The sequence below is a fragment of the Danio aesculapii genome, chromosome 10 (genome assembly GCF_903798145.1).
Source record: "Danio aesculapii chromosome 10, fDanAes4.1, whole genome shotgun sequence".
Lineage (NCBI taxonomy): Eukaryota > Metazoa > Chordata > Actinopteri > Cypriniformes > Danionidae > Danio > Danio aesculapii.
Genome location: NC_079444.1, coordinates 8,967,938 through 8,985,237, shown reverse-complemented (window position 1 = coordinate 8,985,237; position 17,300 = coordinate 8,967,938). Strand labels below are relative to the sequence as shown.

The window sequence follows — 17,300 nt, the reverse complement described above, 5'->3', positions numbered from 1 at the left end:
AGAATATATTTTAAGAAAAGCTGAAAACCTGAACAATTGACATCCATAGCAGTGAAAACAAATACAATGGATGACAATTGTTATACTTTTTTAATTGAGAAAGAAACTCAAACTAGTTTGGAACAAGTAAACACTCATAAATGACATTTGCTGTTTGTTCAAGCTACTTATTTAAAAGAAGTTTAAAAAAAATCCACAATTCTTAAGTTTTTTGGGGGGCAGCTTAATTGTTTTACGCTCAATCCACTTAAATTTGTAAAACTAATAAGTTAACTTAACTCTTTCATGTTGTTCCAACACAAATTGACTGTGTGGAACCCAGCATTTATTTACAGTGAAGGGTGAAAAAATGGCTAATTTCAGTTTTGGGTGAACTAATAAGAAATGCATTGGCCTTGAAGCTGGTTCAAGGCAAACATCCAACAAACTCAGTGACAGCGAATATTACCTTGACAAATGCATCTCAGGGACTGAATTGGCACAGATGCATATTTCACAGTTTTTTTTTTTGAATGTAGGATTAGTACCAAGTCCAGGTCATAAACCAGCAATAAGATCATAAACTGCTAAAATTGGTAAATAAACACTTTAAATGCTTTACTGTATCTGTATAGTAATGTAAAAGCTATACAATGCTAAATACACAAATAAAAATGTACATGCTGTTTGAAGTAGCATACAGGGGATGAGGCGCTGTCAAGTTAACGTTACCTATATAACATTTAAGACAGCTGCGGTTGACTGAATAGCTTACTGGCGCCTTTATAGTTTACTTATAAACTTGTAAGCACATTGTAAACAGCTTGTCCATAAAACATGATCAATAATTGTATACCGAACAGAGAATTATAAACACAAAGGCTAACACCATATCACATAGGAAACAAAACATTTTATAAATACTTCCACATAAAACACAAATGTTGATAAATTAAACAAAGTAAATTATGAACATAAAATACAATTATGTGATAAAATATAATTGTCTGCACAATTTCTCGTTTGAGCATTGATATCGCAACGTGCACATCCACAAGTCACATCGCAGGATATGCAATGTTGAGTTAGGATTATAGATGACCAGAAACCACAGGTCAAAACACGAGATTTGTGGAGACTCAGAATTGAACCACAATAGAGTGAAAGTTTATCATCAGCATGTGTTTTTAAGGCTTGTGACTGTGTGAGCATTCGAAGAGAGTTTAAAGCATTTTAGCAGTGCACAAAGAAGTTTCATAAAGATTCATAAAAAAAAAAAAATGTTATATGGTGAAGACTATACATGCTATTTTACATTTGATTATTCAATTTCTGTACCTGAATAAGGTTGCTCTCTCCAGAAAACCACGAGGCACGGTTTATTTCACTTTAATATTTGCTCAGTTGTGTTTATTTATGACTGTAGTTTATGTATATAATAAATTACATAAAATATATTTATATTTCACTCCACTACAAAATCATCCCAAGTAATGACTTTGCAAATAGGGCTGTTCAAGTAATCTGGTGAAAATATAATCGCAATATACAGAAGGCAACATTCAAAGTTAATCAAACATTCTCACAATAGTCCCAGGATAAGAATAAGTGTCATTCAATATCTTTAGGACAGCTTTTATTAAAGGTGATAATCCACTTGAAATGTTGACTATTGTATAATCGCAGAGAATTATACATATATATTTTATAGCATAGTTCACCAAAAATAAAATGTCACACAATGTACACTGTAAAAAATGAATGACAAAAATCCAATACAACACATATTTTCATGATTAAGCAGGTTTCAACAACATTAAGTTAGACAAAGTTTAACTTAATATTTTAGTCAGTTTGATTGACGCAAGTTGAGATGACTAAAAGATAATTTGATTCAACTAGAATATTTAAAAGGTCCAATTAAAATAAGCTTTTTTTTTAGATGTTAGAAACAGTATTATTCGTTTAGGATATTTAGTGTGCTCCAAAACAGTGAAAAAATCATATTTGGAAGCTTGTAGTTTGTCACTTCCGCCCACACTACAGTTTCAATCAAATGCTCTGTATTATCTGACATGCTCCGCCCCCTACAAGACGCCTCTCATTTGTTTTTCATTTGATGCACTTGAGCTCAACCACACTCACTGGCAGATCTGTGATCAAACAAAACACTATTGGCTGTTTTTTTAAAAAGGGGAGGAGCTACACTGTCTGACCCTCTCATCGTTTTTCGGTTGAGATTACGAAACATTGAATAAAATTGCACATTTCAAAGAACTTCACAGGACCTTTAAGGCAGCAATATTTTCTTTTACATCGTGTACAGTTTTTCAGTAACAGTTACAATCATTACAACTAATTGCATTCAGGACGGTTTTCATTTACACAATATGACTTTTTTAGCAATCATATTTTTCTCTATTTATTGCATATTTTGAATTACTAAATTGAAAAGTAAAATCTACTATAACATTCGTGTCACAATTACTTAAATATAAACCAAGCTTCTTTTAGACTAAATTTTCGTTTTAAATAATTTGCCATTGCATTTTTAAATTCACACTCCATTACATTTCCATTTAATAACATTACACTTTAATACATTTCTAAGAGGCATTCCATTTGTGAGTTATCATTTGGTGCAATCAACTCTACCACCCATTAACATTCATTACAATTACGAATTGCGCCACACACAGAACTATATTAAAACTCACTGCTGCGCACAGCCACTGTGAAACAGGAAATGGCACTTCTAAATTAGTCAGAATGCAAATCCACAATTAGACACCACAGGTTAGACTGAGACTGCAAAAACAAACAAAAGCCTTGTAGTGATACCAAAAACACACGACACATATCTGCATCTCAGTCTGCTGTGTTGAAGGAGCGCAGCTGTGAAGGATGTAAGGCTGAAACGCCAGCGATTGGTCTGTCTGAGGGTCACTTACTTCTGCTCTAGTTCCTCCTGGGTCCTTTTATCGGCCTCTTACGTGTTAAAGATTTACTGTCTGAGCCCACACATACACCCAGAGTGTTTAGAGTCTTGAGAAGTAACACCATGCAATCCTTCATTATATTCTACTAGCCGAAGAAAGGTGGATTTGCTGTATTTCAGCTGAGTGCTGCATGAGAGAGAATTTTTTTTAACTGAATCACGTCACTGACCCACATGCGTATGAGAAACCTTGAGATGCCTCCCAGCAGCCTTTCAACCGGAACCCAGCAAACTCTGATGAATGCTTGTACACGCTGAAACAAAAATGTTAGCAGAAACCACAAAGGCCTTTCATCACGGAGGTAAACGCTGGTATAGCGCTCGCTCTTAAATCCGTGTTTATGGTAATAAAATCGAGATTGTCACATTAGCTTTTATTTGCTTGTGTTGCGTGGCGTTGAAAGAGTCTAATGATAAGCAGGATTTGAGTTTTGATGCTAAAGCGGGAAAGGAGAGGCAGATGCTGGGGTAAGTGGGTCACAGAAACAGTATCAAGCGAGTAAAGCTGTCGGCACAGATGTGAGATTTGCCGGACAGACTCAAATGTCAAATGTTACACAAACTGCTGTCGCGCAGTAAATGCTGCAGGCCTCCCGAAATATAAACAACCATTTCAGCAGGTCAGCGAGCAGCAACATGAGCTTGGATTTGCTTTTAAAATATATATATATATGGTTTAAATACAGAGGATTTTTGCAAAACGATACTGATAAAACACTAAATTATGATTTGTCACTAAAAAATCTAATGTGATTATTTCTTAGCGACATACTTTAATGTGTCAAAGCATGAAAACTCTAGTTGTATACACCATTTTCAACATCATATCTATCTATCTATCTATCTATCTATCTATCTATCTATCTATATATATATATATATATATAAATAATTAGGGCTGTCAAAATTAGCGCGTTAAAGCACGTGACGGATTTGAAATATTTAACGTTGGTTTTTTTAATTTCCTGTTATGGCCGACCTGTGTTCAACATGCAAAGAAATTTGGATAAGACCAAGGACACGTTTTTATAAGTAAAGTTTCAGTATAAAACAATTAATGTCACATCACCAGGCTATCCAGCGTTTCCTCCAGAGTTTCATGCAATTTTGAGTGTTTCATTTTTAATCTTTAGACTTTAACTGCAGTTCACTCTCATTCAGCATATTTTAATTCATGATGCTTTAATGGAATTTGTTACCGCATGACAAACGGAAAGAAAAACCTCCGCATTTCGGGACTCAGGTGATCCTTTAAGGCAGTGTTTCCCAACCCTGTTCCTGGAGGCACACCAACAGTACATATTTTGGATGTCTCTGTTATCTGACCCATTAACTTCAGGTTTTGGAGTCTCTTCTGATGTTATGATAAGATGATTCAGGTGTGTTTGATTAGGGAGAGGTTGAAAATGTGGACTGTTGGTGTGCCTTCAGGAACAGGGTTGGGAAACACTGCTTTAAGGTAATCAAAAATCGCTGCTTACATGGTAGACTCTTAATCAGTATTATCTTAATCATAAAAGCGGAGTATTGATGTCCATTTAAATGTACTCAGTGAAAGTGCCAGATGATGTTGCAAGCTGTCAAAGGCAGCCCATTTCTCTGCCTTTAAGCTTCTTCCATGAGCCCTCAAATGTTTCATTAAGTTTGACGCGTTCCCCCCCCCTAGACGCAACTTTTGTAAAAGCGTCTGCTTGCTACTTGCTGTGTCAGAATCCTTGCTTGTGAAATACAGCCATACTTTAGAACGCTTAGTTTAAGCAAATTTGATGATTGCATGTGTTGATGAATCTGAATGGATCCCTCACTCACTGTATGTGCACGTTGTGTGTGTGTGTTTTTATGACAAGTCAAAATATATATTTGTTGGCTTTTGGCCCAAATTGATTGAGTATAACTTATATTCAACCTAATGCATTTCTGTTATAAAACCTTAAGTTTTATGTCCATTTATAAATATGATGTCTACTCGCCCTTACTTCTGGAAATAGTTTTTGTATGAATGGAGGATAACGTAAATGGGATAAATTGCTTTGTTATTATCATGAAGAACTGTAATTGTTTTTAGTTTTCTTTCCCTGATTATTTAAGATGGATTGTTGGTGATTGGATGGATGTAGGCCCGATTGCATAACTTTACTTCCACAGAAAAATAAAGACCCGTTTAAAATTTTTAAAGACATAGAACAAAATATTTCAGTGAATTTAAGACTTTAAGGAGTAAAATTTTGTTTTTGAAACTAAAGACATTTTAAGACTTTAAGACCCTGCGGAAACCCTGCAAAGGAGAACATTTGACAACTTTGCAATTTAATAATAACTATTTGCATGCAAGGGATTTAAAGGAAATTTATCCAAAAATGAAAAGTGTATACAATGAAGGCAGGCATGTAGTCAAGCCCCAAACAGAAGCACCACAAAACGACAGAATCAGTCTGCTAGCTGTAATGTTTCTCTGCTACTGACACAAAAGTTTTATATACATTGCTCGGCAATTTGGACCCCTCCAAATGGTGTTAAAAGTGTCAAATGTTGCATTTATAAGGTATAATTCACCCCAAAATGTCATTTCTGTCTTAATGTAATGATGTATTCGCAAAAATCACATGTGCGGACACACTGTTTGTTTACTACGGAGAGGACACGCGTGTAGCCGTCAATGATGTCTACTTTAGTGAACAGAATCTGCATTGGCTGTGAATTACAGTTCAATTAAATTCAATTCACCTTTATTTGTATAGCGCTTTTACAATGTAGATTGTGTCAAAGCAGCTTCACATAAAAGGTCACAGTAAATAGGAACAGTGTAGTTCAGTTTGTAGTGTTTAAGTTCAGTTCAGTTTAGCTCAGTTCAGTGTGGTTTAATAATCACTACGGAGAGTGCAAACACTGAAGAGCAAATCCAACGATGCGCAGCTCTACAGATCCCGAACCATGCAAGCCAGTGGCGACAGCGGAGAGGAGAAAAAAAAACAAAAAAAAAAAAAAAAAACCTTCACTAATTGCCGAAAGTGAAAAAAAAAAACCTTGAGAGAAACCAGACTCAGTTGGGCACGACCATTTTAATTAAGTTGTAAATAACATTCAGATTGTTGCACAGAGTGATCATTTGGGAGCCACGCGGAAAGTATGATTTGCATGTATGTTTGATCATATCGCATTTTAGAGTTGTGACTTCGACAAGCATTATTTGATATGTTTTTTTCTAAGTGAACACAAATTGTTGTGCATGAGAATAAATGTTTAACAGTATATATTACCAATATAATGTTGAATATAATGCAAGCAGGAATCTGATAATGAAAAATGTTTCATTTTACCAGTGAAAAAATTGCTTTAATAATGTTGTCAATGATAGATTGCAAGCATATGTCTTAAACATAATAGTTAAACAGAATTAGGAATAGTTAAATTCTGATGTCGTCATTTTTACTGTGCATTAACCAAGAATTTATTTAAAGTCTGTTCAAGTTCACCGTTCCAAGTCTATGAAAAATTTAGCATTTTAAGCAACAGTAGACATACACACAGGTCTAATATTATTGTTGTTGTTTTACCATATGTTTGAGAATTAACAATAATAATGGCCAAATCATATTAATCTATATTTTACATCTACAGAATCATGAGAAAATTATGATCTTCATGTCTCATTTTAGCCAGAATCATGCAGCCATATCAGCAAGGATGCATTATATTTATCAGAACTGGCAGTTAAGACATTTATAATCTTGTAAAAGATTTTATTTTCCCGTGTATTTTTTACCTTCAATTAATCAGAACAAAATCACGATTTCAATCAAAATGATGAAACCAGCATATTAGAAATATTTCTGAAGGATCATGTGACACTGAAGACTGAGTAATGATGTTGAAAACTCAGCATTGCCAGCAATAAATGAATGAAAGAGTATTTTAAGTAATTTTCAACTATAGAAATGTATCACTAAAAACTGTATTAATATTTCGCAATATTAAATGCAGCTTTGGTGAGCATCAGACACTTTTCAAAAGCAATACAGCAATCCTATTCAACCATGAATGTTTGAACAGTAGTGTATATAATTTGAAAGGAGACAAAAATGGCAGTTTGTAGACTCTTTTTCAAAATAAAAGAGCTACATTTTTCTTGCATTTTCCTTGCAGTTTTAAAAAAATAAGTTGTCCACCATATTTTTGTCTTTTATTATTATCAGGCTTTGATAAATTCATATTAAGATGTATATTTTCAGCCTCATACAGTGGTATTGAACACTTGTTTGGAATGGAATTCAATCAGATTCTGGTAAAAACCCAAACAACACAAATATAAAAATTTATCTAAAAATGAGTTGTGTGTAATAACAATGAAATGACACAATGAGAAAATACTGAACTACTGAAACATATTTGATACTTTATATAAAAGGCTTTTTGGTGATGGCAGCTTAAAGACGTCTCTCATATGGAGAATGAAGTCACATGCATTGCTCAGGTGTGATTTTTTCACAGACTTCAACAGAGTGTAAAAATCTTGATGGTTCTGTGGGTCTCGTCTATCAAATCCGATCTTTATTTTGTATTGTATTTTGGATTCAAGACAGGTGATTGGCTGGGCCATTTGAGCAGCTTGATTTTCTTTCTCTGAAAGCATTTGAGTTTCCTTGGCTGTGTTTTGGATCATTGTCCTGCTGAAATGTCCACTCTGGTTTCATCTTAATCATCCTGCTAATGTAGATGTTGAACTGAAGCAGATAATATTAATTTACAATGAGGAAGGGCACAGGGTTGCTCAAGAACTACTGAGAGATTTCGACTGCTGTCTGGGCTTTCACTGCCTTTCCACACCACCCTGTCTTCATGTGTTCAATAACTTTTAATTGTGTCTTTTTTATTACACATAACTGCATTTATAATCTAATTACTTTAGTTTTCTTTGCATAAATGGATTTCTTTAGTTGTTACTGACATCCGGTGAAAATTACAAGTCAACGGTACCTTTAAAAATATGTTTTCCGAGGAAAATGGTGTTCAATACTACTTTATATCAGGTGTAAACAAGGCACAAGAAAGATGATGATCACAATTTTTGCAATATGAATGAAGAATGTGTTTAAAAATAGATCAGAGAGTCTACGACAAAGAGCAATTTCAGTGTTTTTAAAGGAACCAACGAGGCACAAAAACACACAAACACCATCAGCACTTGCACATCATTAGCCATTTCCACAGCTGACCTCACTAAGCCCCTTCAGACCAATGACAAATACGCACACACACAGAGGCGCAAACAGAAAATCACGCTTGCAGCAGTTGTGTGACTCCAAACAAACTTGATGAATACAAATTACACATCTGACCTAAAAATGATACATCTGGCTATTTCTTCCTGCCCTCCTCCTATTTAATAATGATATGTTGTGTGTGAAACTGTTTCTAAGCACCAGCCACAACAACATCTGCCTGAAATCTGTGCGTATTATCCTACCACACACACACAGCAGCTCATTCCCAGATGAGACTTTCTCCAAACCTGTATCACACATTAAAACCAATTCACACATTACTACTTTGCAAACCTGTTCCCAACTAAGTGAGAGTAAACCAAGGTCAGAATCATAGTTACGCAAGTACATAAATGTGAATGTTTGGCTGACAGAACAAGTATGCGGCCTCGTTCTTGAAAAACCTAAGAGAATAGTTGGCCATGACTTCAAATAGCTCCTCTGAACACAAAAGGCAACCCTGAGCACTGCTCTATAGGCAAGCAAAGATGCATGTAATGATTTCTTGTACATTACATGGCTCACATCATTTCAAAAGTTGCCACGCGAAACTTAAACGTGCAGTATATTGTGAAAGCAAATACACGGTTCAATCTTTCCTGTAGGCAGAGAAAGGCTGTGAGTTCATGACAAAAGCCTGAAGAGACAGAGCAATGAAAATCAGTTTGGCTTAACAGTCTGCTGCAGGGTTTTGCAGATCATGGCGGTTCGCAGGATTCATTTAGTTAAATCGGCAACTTGCTATATGAGAAAAGTCAGTAATCGAGGTTATTTACCACCGACAAGCTTTAACTAATAAGAATGTGTCCGTCTATGCCATAATCAGTGCCTCATGCATCACAATTAAGCCTTATTGTGCAATTCTTGGAGGTGACCTTAATTTTTGCCTTTGCGATTTACATTTACAAATTCACAAATAACGCTAAAGCCATTTTACAAAACCATTTATATTCCACCTCACTGGGGCCAAAGTTTATAATTGAACATTTATCTAATAGGGCATTTAATAGTATATATAACAGGACATTTACCTTTTTAACAGCAAATTAGGGCTACACAATATATGGCTACAGCATTGATCTCATAATGTTATCATTTGCAATCTGGATTATAATTGATCATTTTGCAGGTGTTTTTTGAGGTCTGTGACTGTATGAGGGTTTTATTAGCATTCAGGCATAACGAAATGTACCATTTACACTTAAATTAACAATGATTCATTTTATTGAATTATTTAAAAAGCGAAGACTATGCAGTATTATTTTACATTTGATTAATCAATTACTGTATATCTGAATACATTTAGACTCTTCGGGAATACAATAAAACAGTTTATATCATTTGTACCTTTTTGTTTGTTGTATTCATCTATGCTTGTAGATAGTTTATTATATTCTATACAGTTCCCTACAGAATCATCCCAATTAGGGCTGGAAGATATGGTCAAAATGCAATCTCGATAATTATTTTCCATATTGAACGATAACGCTATAAATTTCGATGCAAGTTGTTAATGCTTCAAGATTTAAAAGCGGTCGCCAAAATTGACTGAAGCCACAAAAATTAGAGGGTCCGGTCCATTAAATGGCATGACATATTTTCTGACGATATTTTTCAGTGGCTGAAAATTTTATACACCTTTAATATCAACACACTTTTAGATTCCCGTTGTTGCACATTTTTGCGGCGTGACTGGCTCTTAGATCAATATAGGGTAAAAAAGTCCAGAGCTTTTCATCGTTATTGACATCAAGATGGCGCCGACGATGATGGCCGCCTCAGTGTCGTGCTCTGCAGTAGTTTTTGTTAGTTTGTCCTGTCTTGAGTCACATTCCTTAAAATATATTTATTATCTGTTTTTTGTCCTGTCTCTGTAATCCTGTTGCACTGTAGAAGCTCTGTCACGAAAACAAATTCCTTGTATGCGTAAATTAATCGCCTTTTTCATATAAAGTTCCTATCATACAGCTACATTTTCATTTAAATGATAATTTAATCTTTATGAAAGCTGAAATTTGACTCAGTCGTGTCATAAAATCCCCATAAACTAAAAACATCCAGCTGATATCTTCAGCACCGTCCCACAAACAGATTTTCATTTTCATTCTCTAAAACTTGTATATCCACATTCAGAGAAGTGTTTATCTTAAGTAACCACTGTAGTCGGAAATGATGATCATAGTATTATTAACAACAATAATAAAAGCTCGAGCTGAAAAATGCATTTCTTGCTCTAAACAAATCGTTTATTCAACAGCCTGATGGGAACTCATTTGCTATGAGAGGCCTGAGTCATTTACCAAGCAAAGCCGGTGTGCGATAGAGAGCAATCACATAGCTCTGAGTGTGGGAACAAAGTGTATGGTGCTGCAGAAAAGCTGGTGCTGTGAGGGGCTCTGAACGGGAGTGAATGTGCAGAAACACTCAGGGACGAGATCCTGATTTTAATGGAAACATTCCATAGCACTTGCACGTATCTCTGTCTCACACACACAATGCAGGGCCACAGTGAAACCTATCTAGGGGATCAGTCTACATATTTTCTCTGCAGAAGCACACAATTTTGAAGAGGGAAAGACATGGAACACAATAAATCTGTAATTGTGCAGTGTGGCGAGAGGAGAAAGAGTTTCAGCAAGCACCTTATTTTCCATTGCTAAATCTTTGTCACCTGATCTAATTCTATTAAGCTCAGAAGATTTCTTTTTGTTTTCGGTACATAAACAATTCTTTTTGTACTGTTCACTTGAATGAACTGATTCACTAAAGGTGCTGAAAGATACTGAAAGCATTAATGAAGAAAAAAAGAATGGAGATGTTCTCGGAAGAGCAAAATTACAGATGTTCTGAGATGCTATTACTTGCATTAAAGTTGCTAATACTTGTGCAACCTGCTGTTGTATTGGCTGGTTGGTCCAATCTGAAATATCCGTCCCAAACAGTGCTGGCGCTTTTTAAAGGTCCCATGAATTGCTTTGAAATATGCATTTTTTTTCGATGTTTGACGTAATCTCAACCGAAACAGTGTAGCTCCACCCCTTGTTAAAAAACAGCCTTTTTACAGGTTTTATTAAGTCAAATTTAAGAATTCAAGACCAGTTTAAGACCGTTATAAATAAAATTTAAAACTTACACAAGGCTAAACGCTTAAGATTTTTTTAATAGGCAAGTTAAAACCTTTAAAAAAATTTTTTTAAACAAATATTATTTAAGGAAGATAATTAAACCATACTAATAAGTAAATAGTTAATAAATAAACGTTCGTTAAAATCTTTACTGAAATATATTGTTTGTGATTGGATGGGCGTTGGCCCAATTGAGTATAGCTTTACATGGACATACGAAAATTAAGACTCGTTTAAAATGATTTAAGACTTACAACACAATATTTTACTGGATTTAAGACTTTGTAAAGGCCTACAATTTGGTTTCTGAAATTTGACTTTTTAAGACCCCACAGATACCTTGGTTGTTTCATCACTGCTCTGCCAGTGAGTGTGGTTAAGTGCATCAAATGAAAATAGTCTTGCAGGGGGTGGAGCATGTCAGATACTACAGAGCATTTGATTGGTTATGATGTGATGAGAAATTGAAGTATGGGTTGATGTGAATAAAACTGTTGATCCATTTGGGTGAACGTGACAAACTTCAAGTCTTGCATGTTTATATCAATTTTATCTTCTAAACGTAAATTTTTTCACTGTTTTGGAGCACACTAGCTAATGGATGTCCCAAATACAAATAATATTGATCGTAACATCTAAAAAAAAAGTTATTTGAATTTCATGGGACCTTTAATTTTCTCTTTATTATTTGTTTTGTGTTTGCATTCTGGGCTGCGAAGAAGAAATTACTTCGAGTTTAAGGTGTTTAGGCAAACCTATTGCACAAATAGGTCTCATCAAATGGCAATAACATAGATGAAATCACAGCTGATATCACTTCTGGTTCATTTGTCACACTACATATGGAAGGTCATGTGGAGTGCATTGCGGTATTTTGCATAGCCTGGTCTATATGGCTATTGTGTGACCCATATTAGCAATCATACCAAAGGGACAATACACTGAACACACATGCACAAGACATCAATTCTACCTGTCTAAATGATGTGACATTCAGGTTTTATATTAAACTGAACATGTAACGCCATATTGCACAAGACTGTTAGATCTCCGAAGAACGACCCATCTGAAGCGCACATTTGTTCTTCTTTATTTTGAGGAGAGAATTCTTCTGCTTGCATTTCTAATACACCTGCACTTGAACTCCTGACTACGCATCCAGCAGCTCAGGCCTGTAAATAACGGACTCCTTGTGACTTTATTCTTTAATTAAAATGCTCAGAACAATCTGGTGGAAGCTACAGACAAAACCAGAGCAGAACAATTCCTGATTAAACTTCACACTAGCCGGATATGTTCCAATCTGTTTGTTGCTGGACACAGAAAATAGGGATTAGCCAAAGGGGAGATGAGCCGACCAAGTGGCAATAATCTCCCTGAAGCCATCTTATCCTATTAGCTCTATTTATCACCTGCTAAAACGATCCGCAAGACCAACAGCAATCACACAAGAACCCTGATGAAATCCTGGCTATAAATCAATGCAAAGCCCATAGGAACTAAAACCACTGGAGCACTTTTATTTCTCAATTGTTTCTATTCGATGGCAATGAGATTAAAAAGGATGGTACCATTGCTCTCCCCTGAGAAACCATTGTACAGCTCCCACATTTTTCTTTCAAGGAACTTCCACGACTTTTACAGTCATTCCTGATAACTGGAAAAAGAAATTCTCCCCAAACAGTTGTAAAGCAGCATTATCGCCTAGTTTTACAACATTTACTATACCATTTTTTTAATAAAACAAATATTAATATATCATTGATTCATTACTTTAACAATATCTCACATTATCAGGTTTTCTGGGATTATAGGCAACCTGAAAGCGTCCTCAAGCATTTTAGATTTTGATACAAAATTTTAATAATAAAAAGATGCTAAAACTGGGGAAACCAATGAAGCTGTTTTTTGATTAAATAGATTAGAGCTGCACTTTAGAGCAGTGTATGCACAATACAATGAATGACGTGCACCAATGTCTTATCTTGAATTCAAATCTCAGAGTCAGACTTGGGCTCATGCATTTCAGAATGACTAAAACAACATTTGAGATGGCGTTCTGCTTTGAGATCAATACACTGGTTAGTCCAGTTATACAATCATGATCGCGTGAGTTTGTAGTTCTGCCTAAGGAATTTATTCCTTAATGTGTTTCCAATGTAGTTTTTTTATGGGCTGTATTTATGCATTTATTTTATTTATAAAGAATATGTGTTTAATAAAAGTCCCTTTAAGGCAAATCATTTCACTCGGTGGCCATCTTTGAAACATCTCTCGGGCAATATGTTCGGCCATTCTGTCTGAATGGGGAAACATCAAATTCTCCAAAACTGCTTGCCAAGGCTTACGATTACATTACATTTGTGGAACCAGCAATAAAATTAAACAACCATCTCATAAGTTTGAACGTTCGAACCAAACTAAATGGGCATTTTTCAGGTTGCCCAAGCTAATGCACATGCGCACTGGAAAAAAACGAGATCACGACAACAACCTCATTTGTGGCCATTTTACACATTATCATCCTCTGATTAATGCTTTGTCCGATCGTGCTGGTCTTCTGAAGTAATTTACAACTTGGTCTTGACGGCGAAGCTCTCTTTGTAGTACAAATTTAAAGCTTTATGTGGATATATTTCTTATGTATGTGAAGCAAGCATTCACTGAGTCTTTAACCGCTTTTTTGAGAGCATGAAATGTGGTTGGATGAAAATGAAATTTACCAGTGGCACTAACATCATATTTCATAGATAAACAAAAGCAATTTCCTTAAAAATTCAACAAGACTACATCATTAAAATAAAATATAGACTTTAATGAGCAAATTTAAATTGGTTTTGTTATTTTAGTAAAAACTTTTTCATGATAAGGTTCACATTTTCATGAAATTGCTCGTGTGCACCTTGGCCATGTGGTCAGATTTAATCACTGATTGAAAAAAATATCATAGGTAATAAAAGGAAAAAATCTGATAAAATATGATGAATGGAACAATGATAACAACAGACAAATAAAGTTATTCTAGACCTAAAAACAGCCTATTTATTATCATTTCATTTCAAGTAAAGCATTTCAAAAACTGGCTGAACAGACATGCTTTGTCTTGTTTACAGACCCGCGCACTTTTCAGCAAAATGCTGGTTGCTCCATTAGCATTTTTTTCCCATAATGATTATATTTTTTCCCATAAAGATTATATATTATATATATAGGTTTGTGATAAAAGCATTATGAGCCACAAACTAAACCAAGCTTCGATCAGAATATCTGAACAAATATGAACAACTTATGAAATATAATAAAAAATATGAACAACTTATAATACATTTTTGGTTATAGATAGGCCCACACGGAATCTGCGCGTGCAGAATTCCACAGATTTTCAGCAGATATTTAGCCCATCATTAATTCAGTTTATTTACTTGAGTAAATGTGTGAAAATCTATATTTATTCATTTTTTTATTACAGTAATATTATTAACTAATATGAAAATGTTCATCTGATTTATGTACAATCCAGTTTGTACAGTAATATTTTCTGTCTTTTAGTGGATATAATATATGAGAGACTTGCTTTGTTAACCAAATAAAGTGAATCTAATTAGATTTGCATTTTAAACATTAAATGCTGCAGAAATCTGCAGATTTTTATCAAAATTCTCCGCAGAAATAGCAAAAACCGTCCGCAGATTCTGTCTGGCCCTGGTTATAGATCTATAGATGGGAGTGAGTCCAGCTATAGAATGCTTTGGGCATGCTTTGCTCACTGCAACTGCCTGATTGGTGGACCTTTCTGTACAGAATCATGGGTAACAATGTTTTTCTACAAGAATTTAAGAAAAGCTGAATTAAAGCAAACAAAAGGAATCGACTAAAGCTAATGTTTCTCAATCTCAATGTTTATCGTTTGTCATTCATTATTAAAAACATATCTCCATCCATAGTGGGTAAACTATGGATAGTGGGTAAAAAAAAAAACATGTTATGTTTTTTTTCCATAACCCAACTGATCATTAGATTTCCTTCGCTGTCATGTTAAGCATCACCACCTACACAGAGGCTTGCTATAGGTTACCAATGTTCACAAACCATGAATTCAACTCAAAATGGGTTTCGGAAAATCTCATAAACTCAAATCTCTCTCAATAAAATCTCTCAAATCTAAAAAATTTCTCATTTAAATGACTGGATATTGTTCAAAAAAGATAAACAAGCCCACTCATTTACAGAATATATACTAATGTTATTAAATGGGTAAAAAACGAAAGCTATGAGTGGTTTGACTACGAAAGCAACTTATGATGAGTAATAACATATTCCCCTGGGTCATTTCTGATCGCACTTATTATCCCATGACAGAGGATGCACTGCACCCATTCATTCCTTCATCATGAGTTTGAATGGGGCCTAAAATGAGCATAACCCCACAGACTGTCCGACGTTTGGAGTCATCGCAGAGCTCCTGAACAAGCCCTGAATCACAGATTTCGATCATCACACTCTCAAAGCCTTTAATAAGCACTGAAACGCTAATCTGATCACTAAGCGAAAGGATCTGCTCATAGTAATCGTAAACTATCAACACGACCTCTGCTTTTTTTTTACCTACACAACCTGTTCCGAGCAGGAAGTGATTGTGAAACAAAGCAAAGGCATGAAACGTTAATGTTTCAGCGTGATTTGAAGTGATAGAGTGACTGTAAATTCCTCATTACATATTATAAACGAGACACTGCAGCAGCAGATATACCGCGTTAACCACACTGTGCATTCAATAGGAGACAGAACAGAAAACAGGATGTGTTGAGAGATAGGGGTTACTGTACAGCATTTACAACATTTAAACTTCACATTTGAAAATAAATAACTCCTTTCATATAAATTCTAAATCATTGAGTACGTTATAATGTGTTTTGTTTTGTGATATAACACGTTATGCATAGTAACGTTACAGCTGCCTAAACAGAAAGCACTGTAAACACCTCGTCTAGACTCAGTCATATCCACGATAATACACTCGCTTCGTTCGCTATATTCTGATGTATGAATATGTACACATCGAAAACAAAAAAATTGAATCAATTATAAACACTGAAGTCGACAAGAAATGGAAATTGGAAACCAAACAAACGTCCCCCAGCGTTCGTTCTTAGCATTATCTGGCTAACGCTGAGGAAGACACCAAACCACTGAAGGACAAATAAAATGTCTTGTACTCACCTTAAACTAAACCTTTCCGTTATTTTCCTTTCATTTACGAGGGGGAAATCATTCAGCTAATCCATGAGGGTTAGTTCACGACTGGAGACACGGAAAAACATCACAAAGCCCACGAGAAACAGCGCTAGATGCTGGAAAGCCGAAGAAGAAAGCTGCTGCTAGCTGAGCGAGCTAATGCATTCTTCACCTCACAGGGCGACGGAAAGTTGCTCACAGCTGCTTGAAGTTTTCTGGCTGCTGCAAAAAATATAGATGGTTTGACGAGACGAGGGAGCAACAAAAAAGTGTCCGTACAGTAAAAAGCGACCACGGAGGTCGCCGAGATCATGAATTTACATTGAGCCGCGAAGGAGCAGTCATTGAAGTGATGGAGCAGTGAAAGCAGCGCTCGAGCACTGGCCAGTCTGCACTACAGTTGTGCTAATGGTGATGTTCTGAATCGCCCTTCTGAATCGGTTCTTTTGAACGATACGGTTTGGCCCATTGTGAAGCTTTCGGTCTGTTAAAGGGACAGTTTACTAAAAAAAATGAAAATATTTTTTTTTATTTTGAAAAAAAAAAAAAACTTAAATTAATTTGCATATAAAATAGAAACTTAAACATATTTATTTCACTCTTCACTTGATCCAAACCTGTTTAAGTTTCTTCTTTTGGACAATAAAGAAATTATAAGTATTTATTTTAAAAATGTAAAAAAAATTGGAACAGCTTGAAAAG

At 35.2% G+C, this 17,300-nt stretch overlaps 1 protein-coding gene across 2 annotated transcripts in view; it reads right to left on the bottom strand.

Annotated features, from left to right (window-relative positions):
* The window catches only part of erbin (erbb2 interacting protein), a 132,322-nt gene extending 115,322 nt beyond the window's left edge, over positions 1 to 17,000 (bottom strand). For both annotated transcript variants that reach the window (XM_056467362.1, XM_056467363.1), the window contains exon 1: positions 16,584 to 17,000. The gene's annotated coding sequence lies outside the window, so the exon portion shown is untranslated. The remainder of the gene's footprint in view (positions 1 to 16,583) is intronic.
* Positions 17,001 to 17,300: the final 300 nt, after the last annotated feature.